At 41.1% G+C, this 12,971-nt stretch overlaps 1 long non-coding RNA gene across 1 annotated transcript in view; it reads right to left on the bottom strand.

Moving 5' to 3' along the window:
- Positions 1-4,768: 4,768 nt before the first annotated feature.
- The window catches only part of LOC146671418 (uncharacterized), a 56,059-nt gene continuing 47,856 nt past the window's right edge, over positions 4,769-12,971 (bottom strand). The window contains exon 3 of the long non-coding RNA XR_014911457.1: positions 4,769-4,787. This is a non-coding gene — a long non-coding RNA (uncharacterized LOC146671418). The remainder of the gene's footprint in view (positions 4,788-12,971) is intronic.

The raw sequence follows: 12,971 nt of genomic DNA, 5'->3' as shown, positions 1-12,971 counted from the left end.
AACGCGAGAATGACATCTCCATTCTGGAGTTTTTACTGTCATTCCCTCTTAATTTAACTGTGATTAATATTTGCAATGGAAATTACACATGATGTCGATTTTTTTTTTAAAGATAATTTCAAAAAGTATCTAAAGCAATTTGGCAAAATTCACTTTTACGTATCATCTGTTTCATAATGTCTAATAAGCTTCATACAGTTAAGCACAATCACTACATGACAGAAACACAAGCTTAATATATCTATTACAGTTTTTCTCGATTGCTAAAACACATTTCTTGAAACTATGCCTCATATTCTCACAACAGTAAACACAAATCCATAACATCTCACTCAATTTCCCAAACATCCTATTTCCAGGTCAAAATGAAGCTCTACACTCAAAACTATTCACTCTTGCTGAAAAACCAAACTTTGCCCTCAGACATCAAACACAAGCCCTCAAAAACACACACACTACAACAGAGTTTTGCACACTGGTACAATTAATTCAAAACAATAGTTCCAAAACAATTAGGTTGCTTATGGTTCTCCCCTTCAAAAACCTTTTCACATGATAAACACAAAAGACGCAACCAATGTATGTACAGTGGCACATTTTTATTCATGTACTATACAGTACAACACACACCAAAAAACATTATTCCACCTCAGCATCTTGTCTTTGGTCTGGGTCAGGCCAGAGAATCTCATCCACATCACAGGCTATACTGGCCCCAGCCAGGCAGCGGGGGTAAAATCCTCTTGCATGCCTGATCCACCCCTGGCATGCATCTACTGATATGTCTAGGCAGGCTTCTTCCATGGCCTGAAGGAGGTGAACACGGACATAAGGTTCTCGGTCATACACTTTCCACCGCCATGCCGAAAATAACTCCTCTATCGGGTTTAGAAAGGGAGAGTATGCAGGCAGAAAGATATTAGAAAACCTTGGGTTATTGGTAAACCAGTCACGAACCAGAGCAGCGCGATGGAAGCTGACGTTATCCCACACAACAACGTAGTGAGGCTGCTCTGGCTGTGCTGGTTCCCTGTAGTCCAGCTGGAACATATGTTGTCTTAAACCATCAAGAAAAGCAAGGAGAAGCATAGTGTTATAGGGTCCTAGTACGGCATGGCGGTGGAGTACCCCTCGTTGGCTGATGGCTGTGCACATAGTGACATTCCCCCCACGCTGATCAGGGACATTTACAATAGCCCGATGGCCAATTATGTTCCTCCCCCTTTTCCTTCTTTTGGTCAGGTTAAAACCTGCCTCATCCACAAAGATTATTTCATGGGGAACAGGCCGTCCTTCAATCTCAAAGATTCTCTGCAAAACACATAACACAGTAGAGTCAATCGGTACCCTGAACCACAGTTCAAGAGTGCTGAAATGGCAGCATAAACTGCCATGCTGTGATGGTACACAATACTTTATACAATATCCAAACTCATACCTGAACATATTCCACACGTTGGTTTTTCACTCTGTCAGAGTTTCGTTCGAAAGGGACTCGGTATGCCTGTTTCATCCGGAATTGATTCTTTCGGAGGATGCGGTCAATTGTGGAGAGGCTGATGGCATTTATGCCTCGAAAAAGATGATCATCCTCAATCACTCTCCTTTGAATCTCTTGCAGGCGGATTACATTATTTGCAATTACCATGTTTACAAGTTCCCTCTCTTGCCCCTCCGACAAAAGCCTTAACCTGCCTCCACCAGGTGGTCGTCTCTGTGTCCTACAAAAATAGAAGCACTCATTACTGTAACTGTCACACATTCGAAGGTTCTGATTGGTGTGTGATAAATTTTGACTCCTAGTGTTTCCACCTGGTTAATTGTGTGCTAATTGAGCTCAAGCTATGCTGACTTAAGTTAACATTATTGAATGCTAGTGCTTTCTAAATGACTACATGGTGTAAGCACTGAAAAATGTAGGGATTTGTGTGTAGAGTTTTGCAGTAACAGTTCACCAAATTTGACTCATGTGTCAAAGCAGGGAATAGTGTTTATAGTTCAGGGAAATGGGTGAGCTTTTTGAAAAATAGCGTTACGGTTTTGAAATTTTAGTTTAAAAGCCTGGTTATAGTGTTTAAGCAATCGAGAAAAACTGTAAATAAAACGGTCCAGTTATGAAGCTTAACTTTAATCTCAGCCAAGCCGATTTACTCAGGAACAAATCAAACACTGAAATAAACCAAACATTAACATTTAGAAGTTATCCAAGTGACTTATATATAATGTTTAACCTGAGTAGCAAAAGACCGCGGGTGGTTTGAAAACGATGTGATGGGAGTCCAATGCTCCTGCCAGCTCTAGTGAGCCTTGACCACCCGGTCAACTGGTGGGTAACAGGCATCTCCGTAAACATCAGAGCACTTTTCTAAATATGTGATGTCTAATATTTTAAACCTTTTAGCCGCTTTCCTCGGCCATTGCCACGTTTGAGTTTTGGACGAAATGCATTCTGGGATATTTGGCTGGGTTTAGCTACAGTAGCTAGCGAGCTGATTGGAGACCAGAACAGCCAATCTGAATTTTTGCATCCAAGTCTGTGATTGGTTGGTTTTGTGACACAAATATAATGGTGTAAAGAAAGAGTTGAGCAAGCAGGGAGCAGATATGTTGAGAGCGGAAGCAACACACTGCGAGCATGTCCACAGAGATCTGAGAAAGAGCAAATGCAAAAACTGAGCGAGACGGGCTGTTAGTGTGTGTATATGGATAATAACAAACACTGAAATACATTTTATGCACGCAGCAATGAATTTTGTTGGCTCAAATTAAGCTTTTCTTTGCTCAAAATAATTTTCTCCTTAAAATGCTTTTTTTTTTACATGCGCTCAAAAATTTTTTATGTGTGCTCAGAATACTGGCACAAAAATAACACCATATTAATACAGTAGTCTATTTTCAGCTGTGATTGGTGTGACAGAAAATTTCAAACAAAACTTTCGACGAAATGTGAGATATAGAATATAAAAATGTGGTTCAAGTTTCTCTTGGCATGTGTGGTGGTTAGTTGCTGATGCTTTTTTGTATAATTCAACTCTGGTGCTTTCTGTTATTGTGACTTATAAAACAAAACATAGAACATCTTCAGGTATTACATTCAGATTGATTTGGAATTTGACCTCCAGCACAGATCACTATCTTTAGCATGTGACATATTATTAGTCTGAGGTCTTTAAAATTACATTATTACCACAGGTCTTTTTTTAAATAGAGAGTGGCAGCAGAAACATCACTATGTTCATCACTCTGAGTCTGAAGATGCGCCCTCTTGCTCTCCACACAATACAAAGGACCACTCGGCACTCCACTCCACAGACTGAAGATTTGTATCAGAAAAGAGTGCTCATTTCTGTTACAGCGTTTTGTACGATTTTAAAAATAAATGTGATTATAACATGAAACAATAGCCCTGTGCTATTATATCAGCATGTTATACAAGCTGCCTCTGGCTCTTTCACTGCTAGAAGTTCAGCTATGGTATTGCATGCATTATCATATGTCTAGAAACATCCATCCATCCATCCATTCGCTTCCGCTTATCCTTTTCAGGGTCGCGGGGGGCGCTGGAGCCTATCCCAGCTGTCATAGGGCGAAAGGCGGGGTACACCCTGGACAGGTCGCCAGTCTGTCGCAGGGCTAACACATAGGGACAGACAACCATTCACACTCACATTCACTCGCACATTCACACCTAGTGACAATTTGGATTAATCAATTAACCTATCCCCACAAGCTGCATGTCTTTGGACGGTGGGAGGAAGCCGGAGTACCCGGAGGGAACCCACGCAAACACGGGGAGAACATGCAAACTCCATTTTGGAAACAAAATTAGCATTTGCAAGTAATGAGAGAATTACTCGAGTAGAATTAATGATTTATGATCCCAGAATATTTTTCCTCTTACTAATCATCATAGAAAACATGTTTGATGTCGAGTACTCAGAGGTTGACCTGTCTGCACAGTCAGAGAGGCTGGCTGTCTCACCTCTTCAAACTCTGCACCTGTGAAAAAATACATGGTTGGTGTAAATGCCATAAAAGCGTTTACAGTGTCCTGCAGCCAGCAGCAACAGCTTCAGATGGAAGCTTCTCCTCTTCTGATGTAATTGATGGTTTCATATGAGTCTTTATTTCAGTCTGTAATTAGCCCAGTTTGAATGTAGACATGATTATAAGAGAAACATGGATTTTCCTGCCACATGGAGAAGCAAAGACACTGATACCATAAAGAGAAATATAGTGTTTTTGTTTATTATTTGTTTTTTTCTTGTTTTTCAATTTCTGAAAAACATATTTCAAACAAACCAGACTCTGGTTTGCCCAAATACAAATGAAAACAATCATTAGCCCTTTCCCAACAACAGTTTTTTTTTCTCTGTGTTTGTTCATCAGTTAAATTTAATTTCTGTCACTGATAATCTAATTTTGACTTAGTTTAATGTGCTGGGTTTTTGTGTAGCATTTCTCCCTTTTGCATCACTGTGAGTCTCAAGTAGAATAATAAACAGCAGAATCTTCAGTCTTCAGACTGTTCATCTGCAGATACAGCTGCTGTTTGCTGTTGTCTCTGGAGATGGTGAACCGGCCTCTGACTGACTGAGAGTAGTGTTTGCTACCACCACCACTACTGATATAAGCAACCCACTCCAGTCCTTTTCCATGAGCCTGTCTGACCCAAGCCATATAGTAGTCTCTGAATGTGAATCCAGAGGCTGTACATGTCAGTGTGTGGGATTCTCCAGGCCTTTTAATGACTGGTTCAGATTCTGTCAGAGTCTGACCATCAACACCTGTCAATTACACAAGAATGGATTTTGTGAAATATATCAAAAATGCTGAAAAAGGTTAAAGATAAACTATATTAAAATGAGATATTTTAGACTCTTTACCTGCCCAGAAGACAGTTAAAAGCAGTAGTCCTGTGCAGGATGTGCAGGATGGGTGTGTGTGTGTGTGTGTGTGTGTGTGTGCGTTGGTAAACATGTATTAGCTGGACATTTCGTCTGAATACACACCACACTAGAAGGACATTTTGAATTAACAGGACAGAGGCGGTGTCCTGCTAATTTTGACTGAAATCTAACAACGTAGAGTGGTTTCTATTGGTCCACTAACCCTAAAAAAACAAAAAAATCAAGATGTCGGTTTAATACATATAAACTTGATTTTGTGTTAAATCTGTGTATCACCAAGAGTGTCCCTGGTGGTAGCGTGTGTAATAGCAGGACCTCATGAATATTCACACATGTGTGAATAATAATGAGGCTTGTGTGTAGTTGTCCCGCCAATTCTTACACAGTCCTTCCAATTCACATGTGGGTTAGATAACTGGTAAATGTTCCAAAATGACCACACCAAATGAACCACTGTATGTTGAACTTAATTGTAATAAAAGCCTGCTTTACCTTGTTGGAAAGAAGACATATGAAGCTTTGCTTTTATATGAAACACTAAGGTTTTGTGTAATTATTCACAGTTATACTAAGTAAATACAGTTACGTACTTACAAAGTGGTATGAAAAAGTATTTGACTGATAAGTTATTTATTTTTTGGTTTGTTCTCTCATTTATCTGTTATCAGATTAGATGAAGAGAACCTGAGTGAATACAAATATAGGTTGTTTTCTATTATCTTATTTTTCAAGGGGAAATGCTTTCCTGGCCCTGTGTAAAGAGGATATTGCAATTCTAAAACAAATGTAAAAAAGAGTGACCTTTATTGGGTACACCTCGAACTGCTCGTTAACTACTCACTAATTGGGCAATCACATAGTGGCAACTCAATGCATTTAGGTGTCATGGTCCTGGGTCTCTCGACCCAGCATTTTGAGTTTGTGGTTATTTTTTATTCACTGTTTTAGGTCCTCTTGCCTTCACGTTTATCTGTGTTCCCTGGGTCTTGTGTTCACCCTTTCCCTTCACTGTGTGTTTTGTATTTATTGCTGTCTGTGTTTTGGTTTTTTGCTGCTCCATGCTTTGTTGTTCTGCTTTCTTAGTGTACAGTTTTGATTATTATTTTCCCATGTTTCGGTTATCATGGTTTGGTGTTCTGTCTCTGTGGCTGTATCCCAATTCAGGGTCTGCAGCCTTAAAATACGCAGCCTTAGCAGTCCACAAGGGCCGCGTACTCAAAGACCGCTAAGGTCGGAAGTGAGAGGCTTGTGAAATGGGACGGTCTAGGCTCCGTCGCACTGCTCAGGTTGCCTAGCAACCATGATACTCACCGCTGGAAACGTTTCTGTTGGATTGTGTGTCCACAGGTGTTTGTACTTTGTGTCACAATAAAATGACGGTAAAAGGCTCCGCCCACTTCCTATCCATGTCTCACCATGCAACGACTACTGTGAATGGACTGGAGAAGTGTAGTGGCAGAGTCCTCCATCAGAAATAAGATATGTGTGTTGACTTTTTATTCTCCCTCAAAAATATTATGCCATGACGTGGCCCAGAGCAGCTCTGCTAACAGGTTATGGGCCCAGCATGCTTCCGCTGCGCAAGTTACCGGCAGGTGTTAAAAGTTTGGCACGATTGAGTGAGTAAGCATTTTTGTGCATCATGAGCAGACGCACGGCAGAGTCGGGCAGTCGATATTCCCGTTTGCAATTTGATGGAGATGAAAGGAAATATGAGATATGGGAAACGAAGTTCCTTGGTCATCTCAGACTACAAGGTTTGAAAGATGTCATCTTAAAGGCTGAGGGTGATGAAGAAGCTGATGGTGAAGATGATGACAAAAATGCAGAAGCATATGCAGAGTTGATACAATTTCTGGATGACAAAAGTTTATCGTTAGTTATGAGAGATGCAGTTGATGACGGACGGAAGGCCCTAAAAATTTTGAGAGGTCATTATGCAGGAGTGGGCAAGCCAAGGATCATAAGTCTGTACACCGAACTCACTTCTCTCACAAATGAAAAGAATGAAAGTGTGACGGACTATATTATCCGAGCAGAAGCAATTATCACAGCGTTAAAAATTGCGGGTGAGTCACTAACTGATGGACTTCTGATCGCAATGATAATGAAAGGTCTACCAGAGACGTTTAAACCCCTGATTGTGCACGTTACACAGAGTGAAGCAAAAATCACATTTTCAGATTTTAAAGTAAAACTCAGAAGTTATGAAGAAACCGAGCGAATGCGTGTGGCTATAACTAATGACAACGTAATGAGGACAAAAGTGCAATCAGACCAGGATTCTACTTCATGGCGAGCAGATGACCGAAGATCAAAGAATAATGAGATTGTGTGTTTTAAATTTTCGACTAAAGGGACACACTGCAAGAACGTGCCGATCTAGAGTATGGTGCAGTTTTTGCCGGAGTAGTACACACAAAGATGCGACCTGTAGAAGGAAGCTAAGACGGGATGAAGCGAGAGGGGTCGTGGAGAAGGACTACGCGTTCAAGACGGGCTCCAAACCCCAGAGGGTCCCGGACGGCAGCCAAGAGATGCTGAATAACCAGCTATTGGTGGATACGGGAGCGACGTCACATATCTTCACGAAGATCGAGAGTTTTAAGACTTTTGATGACACATTTCAACCCGAGGCTCATTGTGTAGAGTTGGCTGACGGAAGGCGGAGCAGAGGAGCTGCAAAGCGGCGAGGAGATGCTGAGATAAGTATGATCGACAGTAAAGGACGCAGCCACAAGGTAACATTGAAACAAGCACTCTACATTCCATCGTTCCCACAGGACATTTTGTCAGTAAAAGCAGCTACTAGTAACGGAGCCACTGTGGTTTTCAAACACGGGGACAGTTTTCTTAAACATGTTGATGGAACAAAATTCCCTATATATGAACACGAGAGACTGTTCTTTATAAACACTGTGCAAGAGTTTGAAGATAAATGTAATGGATGTTTTGATATGCAAACGTGGCATGAAATCCTAGGACACTGTAATTATGAGGATGTTCAAAATCTGCAAAATGTCGTTGATGGAATGGAAATTAAGGGTAAAATCAACAAAAATATGCAATGTGAAGCCTGTATACAAGGGAAGTTTATTCAAACTAGGAACCGAGAACCGGATGAAAAGGCCAGGGCAGCATTAGAGTTGGTACATACGGATTTGGCTGGTCCGATTACGCCAAACTCTAAAGAAGGGTTTAAGTTTGTTTTGTCGTTTGTTGATGATTATTCAGGTGCAACATTTGTATATAATCTGAAACACAAAAGTGATACAACTCAAGCAACTGAAAGATTTATTGCAGATGTGGCGTCATATGGGAAAATCAAGTGCATTCGTTCTGATAATGGAACTGAATTTACAAGCAGTCAGTTCAGAGATTTATTAAGTAGACACGGCATTAGGCAGGAAACTTCGGCGCCATATTCGCCTCATCAAAACCGAACAGCAGAGAGGAACTGGCGTACACTTTTTGACATGGCGAGATGCATGTTAGTTGAGAGCGAATTGCCAAAGTCTTTATGGCCATATGAAGTACAAACCGCGGGAGTGATTAGGAACCGATGTTTTAACAAACGCACAGGTCAGACAGCGTATAAGATGTTAACTGGAAAAAGACCTGATCTTTCTAGAATGAAAAAATTCGGATCATTGTGCTATGCTTATAAACAAAATAGGGGAAAGCTGGATCCAAGATGCGACAAAGGTGTTTTCTTGGGATATGACAAAAATAGTCCAGCATATTTGATCTATTTCCCAAAAACCGGGAAGGTTGAAAAGCACAGATTGATAAAAATACTAAATCCCGCGACAATGGATCAACAAACACAGAGTGATCAGATGTATGAAGATGAGGTTTATGAATCCAGAAAAGATGGTGAACCCAAACAGACGAAGGATGAGGACATTCCAGATGGTAGTGAAAGCAGTCAAACTGAGTCCGAGGTTAAAACTGAGGATAAAGTAGATGCTGGAGCTACACGTTATCCATCCAGAATCAGAAAGAGACCTGATTATTTGAGTGATTATATCACGGATGTGAAAGAGTGTGAAAATGAACAGATGCAAACTAGTGTTGATTATTGCTACAGATTGTTGTGTGAAATACCCACATCATTTAGTGAAGCTATTGTGTCAAGTGAGTCAAAAGAATGGGAAAAAGCGATGAATGAAGAAATTCAATCCCTTAAGGAGAATGACACATTTACTTTAACCACTTTACCAGAGGGTAAGAAAGCAGTGGGGGGTAAATGGGTTTATGCCGTTAAAAAGAACTCAGACGGATCAGACAGATATAAAGCTCGATTTGTGGCTAAAGGTTTTAGTCAAACAAAAGGAGTTGATTATGAGGAGACTTTTTCACCGACTGCTAATTTATCGAGTGTGAGAGTTTTGATGCAGAAAGTGGTTCAGGATGATATGTTGGTTCACCAGATGGATGTAAAAACCGCCTATCTACACGCACCAATAAATGAAGAAATATATATACAACAACCAGAAGGTTTTGAGACAGAATCAAGTGAGACTAATAAACTGGTGTATAGACTAAAGAAATCACTTTATGGGCTGAAGCAATCGGGTCGTAACTGGAACCAAACCTTACATGACTATATTTGACACAGAGTTCACTCACATGAATTTCACTCACATGTGCTGTAGAAGTGATTTGATTTGAGAGTTCAAACTCACTGCTGTAATGGCTTATGATGATTAATATAATAACTATAATATTGGCCATATCATATTTACACTGACTTTAGTCTCATGAACAACATTAGCTAATTGTTATTTACTAGCTAATCTTAAATGACTGCAGTACAAATATGAAGGCCAACAATCATGTTTTACAGTCCTGTGGTCTCAGCCTCAGATACTTATTAAATCACACAAAGCTCGTGTAGAAACAAACACACAAACAAAATATGTTCTCTTTCATTTCTGTCAAACAAAACTGTATGAAACGTTTCCAGCGATTGGTGTTATGGTTGCTAGGCAACCTGGGCAGCGCGATGGAGGCTAGACCGTCCCATTTCACAAGCCTCTTACTTCCGGCCTTAGCGGTCTTTGAGTACGCAGCCTTTGAGGATCGTTGAGGCTGCGTACTTTAAGGCTGCAGACCCTGAATTGGGATACAGCCTTTGTCTCATGTCAGTGTTTTCAGTTTTGCTTCCTTGGTCTCGTTAGCCCTGATGTCTCCCACCAGTGTTCACCTCCTGCCTCTCATTCCCCTCGTTATGCCCTGTGTATTTTAGCCCTGTATTTTCTGTGCTCCCTGTCGCGTCGTAAACGGCACTAATCCTGTGCTGTGTGTCTCCCCGTGGATTAGTTTTGTATTGTCTCTTATTTTCCAACCAGCAATAAAGCTGCCGTTTTTGAGTTTCACTCCAGTCTTCCGAGAGTCTGCATTTTGGGTCCTTTTCCTCGTTCCTGCCTGCACACAGCTGAACTATGACATTTAGGTATGTAGACATGGTCTACATACATACCTGCATGTTAGACCTAATCCCGAACCAAACTATTTAAAGCGGTATTTCCTTTAATTGTTGCTCCAGTTTTGGATATAATGAATTTATTTTTAGAAAATGGATACGTACCATAGGATTTTAAGGTTGCTGTAATTAAACCTCTATTTAAGAAACCCTCTTTTAATCAAGACAACTTAATGAACTATAGACCTATATCTAATCTTCCCTTCATATCTAAAATTCTTGAGGTAATAGTTGCCAATCAGGTGTGTTAGCACTTAAACAATAACGACCTGTTTGAAGAGTTTCAATCTGGCTTTAGAGCTCATCATAGCACTGAAACAGGACTTGGACTGATCCTTTTTACTATATATATGTTCCCTATTGGTAAAATCATTAGACAGCATGGGATAAATTTCCATAGCTATGCACACCTAAATCCTGATGAACCTAATCAGTTATAAAGATTACGGGCATGCTTGGAAGACATAAAAACCTGGATGTCTTCAAACTTCCTCCTTTTGAATTCCGACAAGACAGAAGTTGTCTTTGGACCAGAAGCTCAGAAAAACAAATTACTTGGTCAGTCCCTTCATCTGGATGGCATTAAATTAGCCTCCAGTAATAAAGCAAAGAACCTCTGTGTTATTTTTTGACAAAGACATGTCATTTAGATCTGACATGAAAGAGGTTTCTAGGGTCTCCTCCTTCCACCTCCGTAATATTGCTAAAATTAGAAACATCCCATCCAGGAGTGATGCTGAAAAACTAGTTGATGCCTTTGTTACTTCAAGGCTGCATTACTATAACTCTTAACTATCAGGAAGTCCACATAATGCAACTAAAAGTCTTCAGCTGATCCAAAATGCTGCAGCCAGGGTTCTGATGAATATCAAAAGAACAGATGACATCTCCTCCCGTGTTTTAAATGCACTTTAGAACAGCACGCAGCAACACTACATATGAGCGAGCGGAGGGAGGCATGGGGTCTTCACAGAGCCCCACTCTCTGCCAGCCGTCAGGGCGGGGGGGCCTGAAGGTGGAATTGGCCATCTGATCGAGGCCTGGGTTGCAGCGGCCCCCTGCCACTGCGGAGCCGGGGACGGTGTGCTTGATTTCCACCTCAGGGAGGAGGGCAACATCTGGGTCTGGGTATGAGTTCCCCCTCCGGGGCAAGAATACCTGGACCTGGGATGTAGAGAATGTTTGGGGAGTGTGATTGTGTGTACAGTGTCCATTTATGTCTGTGTCCACGTTGGGTGAGGGCCGAGTGTTTGTGGTTGTGTGTATGAGGGTGGGAAGGTATGTTTGTGTCTGCCGTACACATCACCACAAACAACACCACAAGCAGAGCACAAGTTTTAAGCCAGCGTGGTGTGATTATAGATGCCGTGCAGGTGGGTCCATCTCACATGCAGCGGCATCGCAGAACACGCCCCGCCACATACCCTCTTCCCCCGACTAAGACCGAGGAGCCACCTCCCCCCTCCCCTCCATGAGCAAGCGAGGGAATAGGCCTGGAGCATCAGCGCCCCAGCCCAGCCACGGGGAAGTGACTACCTGGGCGTTCGCCTGTAGATCTAGCGGCGCTGGTGACGAGGTGGTTCCAGGGACCGCCCACGCTTCCAGCGGCACCCCCATCCCGCTAGCGCACCAGCCTGTGGCTCACCTGAGCCGGTCGTTCCCTCGCGCTGTCCAACAATTACAATAATTATACGGTTGCTGTAACAGATTGTAGATACAATGCAGGTGAGTCCATCTCACCTGCAGCAGCATCCCAGACCAGCCACAATAATAAAGATTTTTCTATTTCATTATAAACTTTGTCCTAATTATGTCATGAGTTTTTACTATTTAAAAAGAAAAAGAAAGCATCACAAAAACACTTAAGGTCATGAAAATTAATTGTATTGCTGCAATACTTAAATATCTGTGGTCTAATCTATTTTTATTCACCAATCTCATTGTAGCAATAATATGCCTTTTTGGTCCAAGTTAATTATTTGAATTTTAAAACTCTTTTAGCCAAATAACTTTGAAGTTGTTACTAAAACTCATCATCCCCATTTACTACTTTTGTTTCATTCTTTAAAAATTTAGAAGCATAAATATCAGTCTTTTGGAAAAATTACATTTTATACAGTATTATTAAGTCTACATATTCCAAGTGAGTTATGTCAGAATGCACTAGAGCAATTTAACTCTATTACATCATAGCATTCTATTTGCAAGAATCCCAGTGTTAATCCACTGTTCTTGGCCAATGATATCCACTCCTCAGCACTATGGGGGCGCTAATGTACATCTACGCTGGTTGCCAACCACCATGAACATTTAAAGAGCAGAAGAAGAAGAAGAGGACACTAAAGAGTTCAGGTGCACGACATGAGGATTTAATGAGACAGCTTTTATCTTACTGCTTTCGTGGAAGATCAGGTGAGAACCATACAAATTCCCTTACACATGATGTTTATATAAATATATTCATCCAATAAAGCAAAGTAATATAGGTTATTATATTACGTTCGGATACACCAAAGCATCTAATTTTTGACAGTTTAGCTAGCCAGCATGCTAGTAGCAAAAGTTTGACATTC

The sequence above is a fragment of the Rhamphochromis longiceps genome, linkage group LG4 (genome assembly GCF_057381845.1).
Source record: "Rhamphochromis longiceps isolate RC_006_pf linkage group LG4, R_longiceps_female_GT1.1, whole genome shotgun sequence".
In the NCBI taxonomy this organism is placed as follows: Eukaryota; Metazoa; Chordata; class Actinopteri; order Cichliformes; family Cichlidae; genus Rhamphochromis; species Rhamphochromis longiceps.
The sequence above is the reverse complement of the archived record's forward strand: the minus strand, read 5'-3'. Positions and strand labels throughout refer to the sequence as shown.